The sequence below is a fragment of the Leptonychotes weddellii genome, chromosome 4, assembly GCF_054177405.1.
Source record: "Leptonychotes weddellii isolate Sample4059 chromosome 4, ASM5417740v2, whole genome shotgun sequence".
Taxonomy (NCBI): Eukaryota; Metazoa; Chordata; class Mammalia; order Carnivora; family Phocidae; genus Leptonychotes; species Leptonychotes weddellii.
The window spans coordinates 168720244-168734892 of NC_138372.1; the positions used below are offsets into that span (position 1 = coordinate 168720244).

Below are 14649 nucleotides of genomic sequence, written 5' to 3' on the forward strand. Positions count from 1 at the left end.
TCCAGGACCCTGATTAAGGGGGTTCCCACGCACTGATTAAGGGGGGCTCCTGTGCAGATTAAGGGGGGCTCCCATACACTGATTAGGGGGTCTCCCGTACACTGACTGGGGGGGCCTTGTACACAGTTATTCTCTGCAGTCAGTTGTTCCTGCTGTGCTTCTATGCTCCCCACGGAGAACCGGCGGTGTAAACATTCGGGGTGTGTCAGAGGATGAGGTGTGCTCTGCAGGGGGGGACCAGACACCGCTGCCCTCGGTTATGCCCACCGAGCTCCCTGGCATCTTCCTGTCATGGTCTTCTTCCTGGCGCAGGGAGGGGGACTGGCAGAGGCCTGGCACACAGCAGGTCCTCACTGAAACTCACTGAATCGGGAATAAATTCAGAGCGATGACTTGGGCTTCCCTGGGGTGTTCTCTTTGCAAAGGGAAATCTGCTGCTAACAAATTTTAAAAGTGTAATGAGTACCACACTGCGCTGCTCTGTTCCAAACGCTCCCGGGGCCCTGGTGGGGGGGGCTATCCACCCCCGTGGGTGCCCCTCCCCCTGGGCTGGGAGCCAGGCAAGGGCACCCACTGTACAATGCTGTGTTTGGGCAGAGGCGAGGTGGGGCTGGGCAGCACCTGGTCCCTATTCCCTGCAAACGATTCTGACGAAAGTTCCCCAGGAGCAGTTTCGATGCTGCAGTGCCCAGGGCAGTAGGTTGGCCTCCTCTCCAGCAGGGGCATCTCCCCACCACTGAAGCTGGGGGAGCCTCCAGCAGGGCTTGCTTACCTCCAAGAACAGGGTGCTCACCACCTTGCCAAGAGTGGGGTCTACTCTTGACTGTTCTTCTCTAAGTCCTAGGGGAATGTGGGAGTCTCCCACTCCCAGCATCCCATCCGGAGCTCACTTGGCTCTTCGACACCTTGGGCCATTGCCCTAGCTTTGTTTCCCCCTCTCATGGGGTGCCCCCCGAATGTGTCTTCAACACCCGGGCAGGGGGTGACTAAGAGCATCAGTATTGGGGGTTTGGGTTTGCCCTGGCTCCTCCGTTTCTTTGCTGTTCACTTTGGACAGGTTCCTCCCTCTGCTGAGGCTTGGTTTGCTCCGCTGTTAAATGGGGATAAGGAGACATGGCGGGAAACATGCTTGGTGCAGGGCCTGGCTGAGGACTCGGTAGCCTCCCGCTGCAACCCCAGAACCACAGCTAACAAGCTGTGGCCTGAGCCCTGGAAGGACATCCTGAGCGCAGAGTGAAGCCTGTGCACATCTGCATGCTCGCCCCGGTCCTGGTGGCACCAGGCTGCCTACATGTTCCCAATGTGCCATGTGTTTCTGCATCTCTATCTTTGTAGGCACCGTTCCCCTGTCTGGGCTGCCATCCCCACCTTGGGGGCCTGCGGCATCCTGCAAGCCCCCACGCTAATGTCACCCAGACCCCGAGTGTCAGCCTGCCCTGGAGGGCGGGGCCCCTGGCTCACCTGCAGAGTCTGCAGACGGTGACCGGGGGAACTGGGGCCACTCGGGGTGTGTGCCCGGTGGACAGTGGGCACTCTTCCAGGCCAGGGAGCCATAACCAATGTCCATGTGGGCTCTCCGGGTAAGTGGTGGGGCAGGGTGCAAACCCATGAGCTCGTGTTTGCTGTTGAATATTTGGACCCTCCTGTGACGGGGAACTCACTACATCATTAGGCCACATCTGCAACCATGGCAGCTTCCTGGGAATGAAGCTGGCCTCCTTACAAAGTCTACTGCGGGGGTAGGGGGTCAGGAACCCAAGGTGGAGTGAGGTGGTGAGGTGATGGGTCGTGGGGTCCCCCTTCTGCAGAGGGTCCTCCGCGAGCTGGTGCTCTGGCAAGCTATGCTGCCCCCTGGTGGCCACCGCCTTCAGAAGCTCTCTGGGTCTCTGCATCTCCGCGGGCTGGAGGGGCCCTCTCCTCGGGTCCCTGAGTGCCTGCCGCTGGGGACGCAGGGGACCCGGGCAGTGAGTGGACCACGGGCCCCGTGGAGAAGACAGACACACACACACAAATGTGGAGGATGGTGTCTTCTGGCTTGGGCAGGCCTGGCGGTGGCCTCCACAGTCCCTGGGCTCATGCGGGCCCTGTCCCATGGATGAGGGTGGTCAGGGACCCCCAGTCCCATCCGAGTTCCCTGGCCTGGACTCACTGTTGCCAGGAAGTGTTAATGACCGACCCTGTCTCACACCCTGCGCTGCCCGCTCTTCCCCCAGACACCACGAGAGGGCGTCTGCGAGGCGTGCTGGATCAGGGGTGCTGGATCCCAGAGATGCCCACCGCCAGCCTTTTGGGTGGGGGGGCATCGGGAACGCGGGCATTGTGGGTGTCTGGGCCTGTTCAGTGGTGGGAGCCCTCGTCAAGGGGGTCCTCCAGCCTCTGACTGCATCATCCTGGTGGAGGACCTGGCTGGCACAGAGTCTGGGATGTGGGCTTGGCCTGGTGCACCGGGGGCTCTAGGTACGGAACTGGGAGTCACCTGGTGCAGCAGGGTTGCGGGGGGCACACCTGGCTGTGGCTGTCGTCAGGGAGGCCTTTGCATGCACTGGAGCCCTCCTCCGCACTCAATGCGCCGACATCTGCTTGCTGGGCAGCCTCCTTGAAATTCTGATGCCCGGGACACACCCTTCCCGATTCCCAGACCTGGTGAGCCTCCCCGGGTGCTCCGGGCTGCTGTCACTGGGGGGCAGTCGGGGTGGGCTCCCTGGCTCCAGGCAGCAGTGCCCGGGGCAGTCTGGCACAAATACTCACCAAGGATTGCTTAGAGGCAGGGTTTTAAGCCAGCACAGGGCGAAACAGCTGGAACCTCTCGGTTTAGCTGGGGACTCGCCCCCAAGCAGGGACTCCAGCTCACATGCGCCCAGGCGCTCCCAGACCCCACTCCACCCTGCCTCCCCTGCAGGGACCTGAGCTCCTCCTGCCCATCCCCCCTGGTCAGCGGCCCTGCCCTTCCCACACTGACTCGGGCTGGCCTGTGTGACCGATGGGAGATGGCCACGTGTGACTCCGGAGGCTCAATGATAAATGCATGGCAACCGCTCCCTTGCTCCCTGGGATCGCTCAGCCTGGGGGAGAGGGACCGGGGCCACCGGCCAGCACATGGGCCAGCCCGGAAGGTGAGCCAGCCTGGAAGCAGGTCCCCTCACGTCGGGCGGGCCTTCCGCAGGTGCAGCCCCAGCGCCCCAAGCCGCTGGGAGCTCCTGACGCCCCCCGCCCCAAGAAAGGCCGGATGACTGGTGGGTGGGGCTGCTGGGTCTGAGCTGACTTGTTCTGCAGCATAGTTAACCAATGCATAGCTAATACCCAAAGAAGATTTGTCGCCATTTAAGTAACATGATTGTTTTACTGGAAATTGGGAACGAGAGAAACAAACATGGCTCTCACTGCTGCTCACCCACAAGCCTGTGCTCCCCAAGTCTGGCTTCTTCTTCCTACCTGGAACATGGTGGCTCCTTCGTTTGCCCTGGTGGCAGTCTGCAGTGGGGCCTTGGGGTGCAGGATGTGTATTTGGGGTGATGCCCGGTGAGGGAGCGGCCCGGGACAGCCAACACACTGGGGCATTACGGAGACGTCTCAGCTTCCAGGGCCTTCTGAGAAGTGTTCCAGATGCTGCCGCGAAGATTCATCCGCAGACCGGAGGCTGGGGTGTGTGCCCACTGGTGCGGCCTGTCCTGGGGTGTTAACGCCTTCAGGGCTCAGTGCCCATGGGGGGTCAGGCACTGTCGGGGTGCACTCAGAACGGGCCACTGTGGCTGAAAGGGCAGGGGCAGAGGGGTGTGACACGGCCATCGGGGAGGCCCTTCTCTTGTTCCACGCCTATACCCTGCACCTGCATAGAATTTTTGCTTTCCCCTGCCTTGACATTAAACCACAAGCTCGATAGTCATAAGAACGTTTACCTGCTCAGGGGCAGACAGAACTAACCTGGCACTAACAAGTCCCGTCGTACCCTCTGAGGCTGGAGCGATCACTGTGGCCCCACTCACTGGGTAAGGAAACCGAGGCAAGGAGAAGTTAAAGCATACAGCCCACTGGCGGAGGCTCACATGTCCAGGCCAGTGCCCACAGCCCACATGTGGTCCCCGTGGCTGGCCCTCGGCCCCTCCTTGTGGTCCTGGGGTTTCTGGGACCTGCTGGGCTGGAGCCTGCTTTCTGGAAATCCACTTAGCACTGACCTCATCTTTGTCCTCCTCGGAGCTAATCTGCTAATCCGGCCCGCCCCATGGGCCCCTGCACAGTCTGGATCCTCTTAATCCACCTCCTGTGCATGCCCCTCCCCAACCGGCAGGGGGACAGCTCCTCTCCAACGTACTTGGTGGGGGTGGAGGGAGTTGGTGGGGATGGGAGCTTTTCCATGCAACATTCCCCAATCCTAGGGAAGATTCAGGAGTCTGGATTCTGACTCTGCCTGTCCCTTGCTCAGACATCACCTCTTCAGCCCGCAGTGCTCTCCTGTGTTAAAAGGAGGTCAGTTCTGAGCCAGCCCTTCCCACTGTGAAATCAGGATTCTTCCTCACTCCCCTCTGGCCCGCCCATCCCACCCAGAGCAGTGTGCGGGCCCTGGCCTCCCCAGATCTGGGTTAAAAGCCCACTCTGCCTTAACTGAGTCCCTAATCTGCACGCGGCCCTTCCTCCGCAGGGTATGGTGTGTGCTCACTGGGAGAGCCCCGGGGCACAAGGCCTGTGCTCGACCCGACCAGTGTCTGGGGATGGAGCTGCTGGATCCTTCTCCTCCCTGCCGCACGGATGCCAGGCACGGGGAGATAGAAGAGCCCCCAGCCTGTGAGACCATGGGGAAGGCCACACCTCTGCCCCGCAGCAAAGGGGGCCGGGATAGAAACCTCCCTGAGATTTCAGGGGAGGGGCGAGGAGGAAGAATTTGAAACAAGTCAGGGAGGGATGCAGGTGCAGTCCTGGCTGGGTCAGGCTAAACATCAGAAAGAGATTAACAATGAAAATGGACCCGAAAGTCCCACAGTGAAATGGGCAATGGGCTGCCTTGGTGAGCCCCAATGCAGTGGAGGGTTCCTTTTTCCCGGGACCTCAAACCTGGAATGTACCCCAGATATTGCCTGTTGTTCTCTGCTTGAAGGCACCGAGGACAGGGAGCCCCGCTTCATGGTTAAATGTGGGAGGTCTGGACTAGGTCTACTCCTGACTTACTGTGTGATCTTTGGAAGTTGTTTAACCCCTCCCTATGTCTCATCTACAAAATAAGGAGAACGATGGTCCTTACTTCAAGGGATTAAATAAGCTGGTGAGGGCGCCTGGGTGGCTCAGTCGTTAAGCGTTTGCCTTCAGCTCAGGTCATGATCCCAGGGTCCTGGGATCGAGTCCCACATCGGGCTCCCTGCTCGGCGGGAAGCCTGCTTCTCCCTCTCCCACTCCCCCTGCTTGTGTTCCTGCTCTCGCTGTCTCTCTCTGTCAAATAAATAAAATCTTTAAAAATAAATAAGCTGGTGAACTGAGATTCGAACTCAGGTCTGCAAGGCCCTGTCTTCTGCCCCTCTCTGACTTTTAGGGAGGAACTGGGGGCCTCTGGGGACCTTTTGATCACCTCCATCTACGCATGAGCACCCATCTGTGCCAGATGCTGGTGTGAATGCCGGGGACACAACTGGGGACAGAGGTGAGGTCCTCACCCAGACCATGATCAGTGTTGTGTGTCACTACTTGGGGGCAGTTTTTGGCAGAGCTGGGAGGACAGCAGAGCTGAGTGAGGGGATGGCCAGGGGAGACTGAGCTCTCAGAGGAGCCAGACATCTGAAAGGGACAAGATGTGAAAGGGGCACCATAGGGATAGTCTGGGGCAAGACTTTCCGTATAGAAGGAATAGCAAGTGCAAAGGCCCCGAGGTGGGATGGACCCTGACTGTTAGAGGAAGAGCATGCAGCTGTTGGAGGCTGTGGCAGGATGGTGGCAAGCGGAGGGAGCCTAGAGGAGCAAGCCCTGGCCCAGTCAGAGGGCGTTGGGATGGTAGAGTGCCTCCACGAAGGATTCTGCATAGAGGGGCGGGCTCTCACTCTTGCCTTCCGGGGTCGCTGTGGCTGCTGAGGGTGGGCAGCTGGAGGGCATCCTCCTCGGGAAGTGCAGGTGGTACCAGAGCAAGCTTCCAAGCTGGGAGGAGAGGCTGGGCTGCGGCAGGGGCATCCATGGACTGGTGTGGGGGGAGACTGGAGACCTGTTTCTGTGCCTGCCTCTCTGGTCCCCCTCTGTCCCGGGTCTCCTCCACAGTTCACCACTGGCCTAGCCACGAGCTCCCTAGGAAGTGCTGATCCAGAAGGGGACCCCCTTACCAGTCCTGGTGGCTGAAGTGGCACGCCCCATGTGGCACAGGGAAACGGAGGAGCGTGGGGCCTCACTTCTACCAGGCACCTCTGTGTGTGGGCCCGCCCTTGAGGGCGCGAGGTCCCCGTGGCCCTGAGGACCACCTCCAGGAGCCCACTTTCAGGGGCCCCCTGTATAGGAGACCTCAGTGCTGCCGCTGGGTGACTGCTATCCAGGCCCCATCCTTCCGGCAACCCCGCCGGCACATCTGGGGCTCAGCCCCCATGGATAAGTGGGGAAACCTGTAAGTGGGGGCACCTCTAAGTTTTGTAAAACTCTCGGTCTCTGGACCCCTCCTCAGCCCCGGTGCACCTCGCCCCCTCCATCCTCACTCGGGGGTCAAGCGGGCCCTGACTGCCCCAGGCGGTCTGGCAGTCCCAGCCTCAGCCGGCCTGCGGGGGCCCGGGCCCAAGGTCAGACCCCGGCCCGCCCCCATGGCCACGCCCCTTCCCGTCCGGGCGGGGCCTCCGGGGCGCGCGCGCGCGGCCGCGGCGTAGGGAGAGTTCCCATTGGGCCGCACCGCCCACGTGACCCGACGGCCCGGCCCGCGCGCCCGGAGCCGGGGCCGCGCCTGCGCGCGCCGGCCCGCGTGCACGCGCGCGCGCCCCTGCCTCCGCCCGTCGAGCCGGCGCCGGCACCGCCAGGTCAGTCTCCTCGGCGCGCGCTCGGGCTGGGGCGCGCGGCGCGGGCGCGTGGGGCCGTGGGCGCGCAGGAGGAGCGCGGCCGCCTCCTGCACTGGGCGCGTCCCGGGACCCCGCGCCCTGGCCTGGCCGCTGCGCTGCGGGAACGCGGGCCTGGGCGCGGCCACGTGCGGGGTCCCGGCTAGAGGCCGGGCTCGGGCCCAGCCCGCCGTTTACCCCCCATGCAGGCAGCGGGGCGCCCCCGGCTGGAAGAGCCGAGCCCGCTCCCGTTTGTGGGGGGCGGGTGACCCCTGTCCCCCGTTCATCCTCCCGAAGGCCCGGCCCAGGATCTGGTTCAGCCACATTCCCTGCTCAGTTTCTTCATGGGCGTAGTTCCGAGGGACTTGTCATCAGAACCCCGTGGGCTTCCCTGTCCCGCGGTGGGACCGGGATGGCAGCGGATGTCGCGGGAGGCTGAGCTCCAGGTCCCAGTACGTGGTCTGCGGCCAGCCTCAGGCTCTGGCTAGGCCTGGTAGCCTGGCAGTGCCTACCTCTCGAAGCACTAGCCCAGCTGCAGAACCAGGTCAGCAGCCTTATCCCAGGTGTCGCAGGGATTAAACAGGTGGCTCTGCACACGCCCCCAGGGTTCTGCTGGGCAGCTGGTGGCTGGGATGGGTGGCATGCTCAGCTGCAAGCCGGCAGAGCGCTGCCCCTGTGTGGTGTGGTGACCTCTCAGGCCAGTGCCTGGCACACTTGCTCTGTGAGAGCAGGTCTGACGGTGGCAGGGCGTCCAGGGCAGCAGGTCGCAGTGCCCATGGCCACCCCAGCCCTGGCTGTTCGGCATGCGCTGCACCTCGTCTCCTGGCCTGCAGGCTCTGTGTGGTCAGCTCTGCACGTGATAGTGGGTTCCTGGGCCTCAGCCTGGTGTTTGGACTTAAGGGATGCACCTGGGCTGGAGCAGCTTGGGGGTGGGGACCAGATGGGGTCCATGGAGGGAACCTGTGCTCTTCTTGCCCAGGGGCCTCTTCAGAGCTCTGTGCAGGTGACCTCACATCCTCCCATGAGGTTATTAACCGCATTTCTCAGTTGAGGAGGCTGAGGCCCAGTGAGGTGGAGTCAGGTCCTCCTCACCTGCAGATCTAACCAGAGCCTTGGTTTGCCCATCTGTGAAGTGGGTGCTGTTTGGCCCACCCTGCAGGCTGCTGTAAGGAAGCAACGGGAGAGGCTGAGTCCGGGGCCTAACCGGAGGCAGGCATGGGTGTTTCTCCACTGCTACCCAGGCCACCCTCACGGCTGCTCTTCAGGGGGAGAGGCTGCTCCTCAAATGTCCCTTTGAGGAGCTGGCCACCCCCCAACACACCCCATAATTGTTTGCTAAGCACTTACTCTGTGCCAGGCCCCAGGCTGGAATCAGAGGTGGGTGATGGGGGTCAGCTTTAGGACCCCACTGGCTGGAGGGGGGCAGGGCGGGTCGTGGGCCTCCCCCCACCCCCAGGTGGTCAGTGTGGTGGGAGAAAATGCAGGTGGTGAATGGATGGGACCTCCAGGCTGTCTCCTTGGCTTACCGGCTCCTCCTTGACCTTGCTCTCCTCCAGGACACCTTCCCTGACCACCAGGCTGTGGCTGGGGGCCCCAGCGAGTCCCCTTTGTCGCCTCCATGCCAGCTTAGGCCCTGGCCGAGGGTGGCTGGTCAATGCAGAGTCAGTGGCCTGGGTGTGGTGGTGGACAGGGAGAAAGCTGGGTGGGTGGGCTCCTTTTCCAGACAAGAGGCGGTTTGGAAGGTGAGGGGTTCCTGGAGGTGCCACGGGTGGGGGACTCAACAATGACCTCAGGGCACTGGGTAGTGTGTGCTGGGAAATGCTCACCAAAGCCCCGACTCGAAGCATTAGCCAGCTTGACTTCACGCCCACATGGCTGGGAAGAGGTGCGCACAGTCAGCCCCGAGCTGGTGTGAGCCCACCCTGCTCCCCGGTGGGGTGCCTGGCAAGCATCTGGCAGGAGGGGCAAAGCTGGGAGCGGCTGGGGCTGTGGCTCCAGCGATTGGTGATGGTTTCCCCCAAGACCTTGGCCTTGCCTATTCCGCAGAGGCTCCAAACCTCACTGTAGGCTGTAAGCAGATGGTGCACTGTGGTTTCTCCCCTCTGGCCAGCCCTGGCCTGTGCCCTCCGTCTGGCATGGCCTCCCTACCAGCTGCCTGGCTGGGCCACCTCCACCCAGCCTCCCTTGCAGCTGTCACCTGCTCTCCGGAGTCCCTGGTACCCCTTGCTGCCCCGTGGGGCTTTTCCCAGGGCCGGCAGGTACAACAGGGCAGGCTGAGCTAAGAGTCGGGAGGGCCTGGATTTTGGGTTTCTTGCCAGGTACCTAGTGCCTTGGCCCTCAGTTTCTGCATCTATAGAATGGGAGCAGCAAGGTGTGGGGTCAGTCACGTGGGTGGACACCGCCCTGGCACTCAGAAGATGTGCGGGGAACACCACTTCGCTCCTTCCAACCTGGACCATGGCCATGGCTCTGAGCCTTCTTGTCGGGGGGCAGGAGGGTTCTCATCATCGGGGCGGTGGTCCTCAGCGGGGCCAGCATCTTTAGGGTCACAGTATGGTTTGGGACCTGGCTCTTAGCAGCCAGTCAGGACTTCCTTTCTCCCTGGCCCAGCAAACTGGAGAGCCCACTGTGTGCCAGGCCCTGAGAGGCTGTGAGCAGGGCTGCTGGAGCTGGAGCTGGCAGTCACACGTGCAGGATAAAGCTCACAGACGTGCTAGGAAGACATGGACTTGGCGTGGGGGCTGGCAGGTGGTGGGGAGGGCGGCCCCAGGAAGGGCCGGTGTCAGCCGTCAGAACTGTGCCCGCCCCGCTCATCTCCCCGCTCATCTTCCGCCGGGGGTCCCCAGGCCTCTGGCGCCACCGACCCCTCTCTGTCCTGGGTGCCCGACCCGAGCGTGGTGGAGTCCTGCATGGATGCTCAGGATGCGGGATTGTGGAAAGTCATCGCAGGCCAGCAGGGGGGAGGTCCCTGTGCCCCGTGCTCAGGAGCTGTCTGCTGGGGGAGGGGCTGGGCCAGGAAGGTGGCTTCAGGGCCCCACTCTCCTGCTGGGTGACCCTGGGTGGGAGTCATTGCCATAGTCTGTCAGCAAGCGAGGGCTGGACCCGATCAGGGACTGTCAACTGGGCCATCACCCCCAGTCACTGGGTGCTTTTTTCGGGGCACACACGTGTCACTGAGGAGGTTCTGGTGCCTCCAAGCAGGGGGCACTGTTGCTGATGTGGGAAGACGGAAGGTGGGGAACCCGAGACTGCAGCCTAACTCAGATTCGGGGGAGCCACGGAGTGTTCTAGAGCAGGGGTGGTGGGATGGAGCAGAGCCTGTAGGGTCTGCCTTCCCTGAGGTATGGTCCTAGGAGTGGGAGCATCAGGAGGACAGCTCCTACGTAGCGGGTCTGGGGTCTTGGGTGCTTGGCTGGGGGCTGATATGCCGGGACAGGGCTCTAAGTCAAGGATGTCAGGATGGGTGCTGCTGTGGGCCTCCCCAGCGTCCAGGCCTGGCGGCCCAGAGCACACTTAGTCCATGACAGGTCATTGGCTGTCTGGCTTCAGGCCAGTTCTCCTTTGGGGGCTCAGTTTCCCCTGTCGCAGATGGGGGGCTCTGACCTGCCTTCTCCAGCTCCTCTGTCCCCACAGCCCCTTCTGGGAGCTGCAGGAGCCCGTTCCCACGGCCTCTTTGGCTACAGAGACCCCAAAGCCAGGGCTGGCCCAGCCGGTGGAGGCGGGCTGACAGGCAGGCCGCCCTGCCCTGTCCCCTTCCCATGGGACTGGTGCTCCCAGCCACTCTCCTGGCCCTGCGGCCCGTCTTGTGACTCAGGCTTCCTGGAAGAGGCGCGGGAGGGTACGGAGGATTCCCCGCCACCCCACCCAGGGTTCCCGCCTGCCGCCCGCCTGTCCCATCACCGCCCCTGTGGCTACACATGGTGGGCTTGACCTCTTCTTCAACTTTGCCCCCACCCCCAGAGGGTGCTCCTTTCTGCTGGCGTCCCGCCCCCCATCGTCTGCTGGTGTGGGGACACTGGCCCCCTCACTCTCTTGCCTGGACCAGGACCTGCCAAAGCCAACATTTCTCCTGCTTGCATCTCCCTGCTGGGGTCAGCTGTGCAGCTCCTCTCGGGCTACTCTCTGGCCGGCTGCCCAGTGGCCCATCTGCTGGGAATTGCCATGCGGAACTCAGGGGGCGCCTGGGGGGGTGGCTCGGGGCTCTCCACGGTCACCTCGCTGTCCCCTCCACATGGTCCTAAGGAGCCCAGAGCCATGGTCCCAGCTCTGCCGGGTCTCTCTGGGTGACCCTAGGCCTGCTCCTGTGCTTCCCGGGCCTCAGTTTTCTTGTCTGGAGAATGGGGCGCTTGGAGCACACCCTGGACCTCACGGCAGACTGGATGGGCCAGAGCCCAGCCGCTGCCTCCTGCCCTGCGTCCGCTGTGTATGACCGCGTCACACCAGGCTCTCCGTATGCCCTCGCCAGGGGCCTGTGACCTGGGGAAGCGCAGCCCGTGGTGCCTTGGCTTCTCTAGGGGTCATGCTGGGCTCTCGGGCCCAGGTGGGCCTGAGCAGGGTGGGCAGAGACAGCACCACCCGCCCCGGGGCCCACATGGGGGAAGGGGCGGCATTCAAACAGCGCCCTAACTATGTCGTTATGGTGTAATCCAGATGTAGTGATGTTCCTTGTAAGAATCCAAACAGCCCAGGCAGTTTATCACTGCTATGGGCTCCGGGCTTCTGGGCATCAGCTTGGTTTCACAGGCGCAGACTGCTCTGCGTCTCACTTGAAATGGGCCTCTCTCCTGATGGCAGCCGTGGACCCAGGTCTCCGGGTCTGGCCGGACCCACGTGTATTAGTCAGTGCCCACCCCCATCATCTCCATGTCGGCGGCTGCGTGGTCCGATGGGGAATGCAGGCGACTGGCCTGGCCTTGCTTCTGCCTCCCTGTGCCCCGTGAGGGGCTGCCCGGGCCTGCGCTGGCCCGTGTTGGGCAATGGGTGAAGGAGGAGAGAGGTGGTCCTGACCCTGGGAGGGACCCATGGGTGAGCAAGACCCGCAGGAGACAGCAGTCGCTTTCCCAGAGTGTGTGACCCTCCGACTTTGAGGCTGTGGTGGGCAGGGAGTCTGGGTGGCCTTCTGGGAGGAGGTGGCATCTGGCCTGGGCTTGAAGGATGTGGTCATCACAGTAGAGGGGAGGGGCTCCCAGGGCTCGGGGCCGGGGTGAACAGTGTCGCTGGGGCAGCTCCATGGTCAGCCCCGCTCTGGGCCCCCTCACAGCTAGCCGTTTCCTCAGGTGGGCGCTGCGTGTTTGGGGTGGAGGACCCTGCTCGGGGCGGCGGGGTGGGAAGTGTGCTGGGATGGAAGGCAGCTGTGTCGTGCCCCGTGCTCCCTCAGCCGGGCTTGTGTGGTCCTCGCAGAGCGGCCCGGAACCAGGACTGTCTGTCCCTCATTTACAGACGAGGAGCCTCCAGGTGTGTGTGGGAGTGGGGGCGGACCCCATCCCAGCACAAGCACCTGCTCACGCTCCCCTCTCTGGCCTCGGTTTTCCCTATCTCTAAAGTGGGGCTGGGATGACCTGGCCCTGCTGGTGGGGCAAGAGCCTGATAAAGGGGCAGAGAGGAGGTCCTGCCTCTGGCCTTTGGCGTAACTCACCCGCCTGTGCCTCAGTTTCCCCTCTGTAAATGGGGATGGGAAACCCTTTTGTGGGGATGTTGGGAAGTGTAAGAGGGGTGGGGGGGGGGTCCAGGCAGCCCAAGGCGCACAGTGGGTGCCCTGCTGATGGGTGACGCAGCCCCCCGCCCTCCCTGCACCCTCTCTTCCATGACCTCGGCTGCTGGGATGTTCCCACGGCCGGGCAGCCGCAGGAAGCCATCTGGAGGCCTTGTTTACCCTCCCCCCAGCCTCCCTGGCAGGAAGTCACCGGAAGGGCTGTCCCGAGGGGCCCCCAGGCCTGTGAGGACAGCCAGTGGCCGGGGGTCCCCGGTGGAGCACGGGGGGCAGGGAGCACAGAGGCTGGACTGGGGCGGAGCTGGGTGCTCCCTGGCCCCCTGCGGCACGCAGGCTGGAGTGCGGATGGAGCTGTCCATCTGTACGTCCAGCCCATTTGCCACCCCTTCCCCCCACACGGGCCTCAGACAAGGCCCAGCGTGGCCGTGGCCCATGAAGTCACAGCCTCAGCCCTGGGTGGTCTGTGTGGTGGTCGGGGGTGGGGTGGGGTCCAAGGAGCCGCGGGAGGGACCCCTAACCTAGGGGGCAGGGAAGCAGGGTGCAGGTGGAGGCTGTGGCCTCTGGGAGGGTGGCTGAGGGGTGGGGCTGTTGCGAGGTGAAGTAGAGAGGTGGGCAGGGTCTGGGGGCGTGGATGGTGACAGTAGGGCTGGGGGTGGCCCTGAGACCCTGTTCTCTCCACCCTCCCCTTCGAGACCCTCAGATCAGCTTGCAGGTCTGGACACGCCTCCAGCAGGATCAGGGCCCCTCGGGATGTGCCCAGCTGCCCTGGCATTTGCGGCGGCCCCAATGCCCACTCACTGGCCTGAATGTGGCTGGCTGGGCCTGGGGACAGTTCCCACGGACACTGCCAGCCGGGCCTGCCCAGCCTGAGGAAGGACGCTGACCCCAGCTGGCCCTTGGCTGCCTTGCACCCGCCCGGCCTCCCGCCTTCAGGAGGAGCCTGGTGGGCTGGGGGTCAGACTGCCCTGCCTGGCCGGCCATGGGGAGCCAAGTGGCAACCCCGCCTGGTTTCTTCCTGTCCCCTCCATGTTCTCACTGCTTTCCCTCCCCTTTCGCTCCTCCCCCACTTTGGCAGGCTCTGTTGCAGGGTCCTTATGGGCAGAGCCCTCCCTGAGAGTGTGCTTGGGTTTTGGGGGCAGGGTGAGTGTCTCCCCGACCCTTCCCGTGAGGAAGTGAGCGTGAGAACCAGGGCTCTGGGCGGGATCCGGGATCCAGGAGCACGGGCCGGGAGGCGTGGCCATCAGCCAGTCCTGGGTGAGACTGGATCTTCTAGTGGCGCCCATGGACTGAGGACAGGCGGCTGTGGGCCTGTCCCAGGAGGGTCACCGGCTGTTCCCGAGCGCCTCCTGCGCTCCAGGCCCACCAGCCTGTGACCTAGCCATACAGCTGCCCTCCAGGTCTGCGCATTGCTGGCCTCGCCCCCTCCGTGCAGGGAGATACTAAAAAGTCTGTAAAGATGGTTGCTGCAGGGACTGGGCCCTGGGCCTGCTGAGATGCCCTTACAATGGGAGAAGCCTGGAGAGGTGCGGGGGTTGCTGGGCGAGGGGTCCAGAGCCTGGGGAGGCTGGCCTGGGGACAGGGGCCGGCCTCAGCTCCCCACACTGTTCCTGCCTGGGTGCAGTACCCTCTGTTGATGGTGCAGGACAAGGCAGGCTCTCCATTCACCTCCCCTCTGCAGGGGGTCTGCGTGGCCGCTGGATCGAGGGTAGAAGATCCTCAGTGTGTTGGGTGATCCACTTGGGCAGGGGCTCCTCGACGGCTGAGAGCCTGTTGTGGTTGCTGGTGCTGTGATTTGTGCGCGCCTGGCCCCCAGGGTCACCGCCTGGTTGCTGTGGCCAGCTTTGTGGTCATGCCAGCAACTGAGCTTTTGTCCCCATGAGCTTGCGTGGACCCAGAGCACAGCCATGGAGGGCGTCCACTAGGTGCTCAGTAAGTGTGAGCCGGTGAGTGGGCCTC

The 14649-nt window shown here is 63.3% G+C and overlaps 1 protein-coding gene across 2 annotated transcripts in view; it reads left to right on the top strand.

The window, feature by feature from the left end:
* Positions 1-6900: 6900 nt before the first annotated feature.
* The window catches only part of PTP4A3 (protein tyrosine phosphatase 4A3), a 32918-nt gene continuing 25169 nt past the window's right edge, over positions 6901-14649 (top strand). The window contains exon 1 of one of the 2 annotated variants that reach the window (XM_081816591.1): positions 6901-6968. The gene's annotated coding sequence lies outside the window, so the exon portion shown is untranslated. The remainder of the gene's footprint in view (positions 6969-14649) is intronic. The other variant, XM_081816590.1, reaches the window with a different exon arrangement.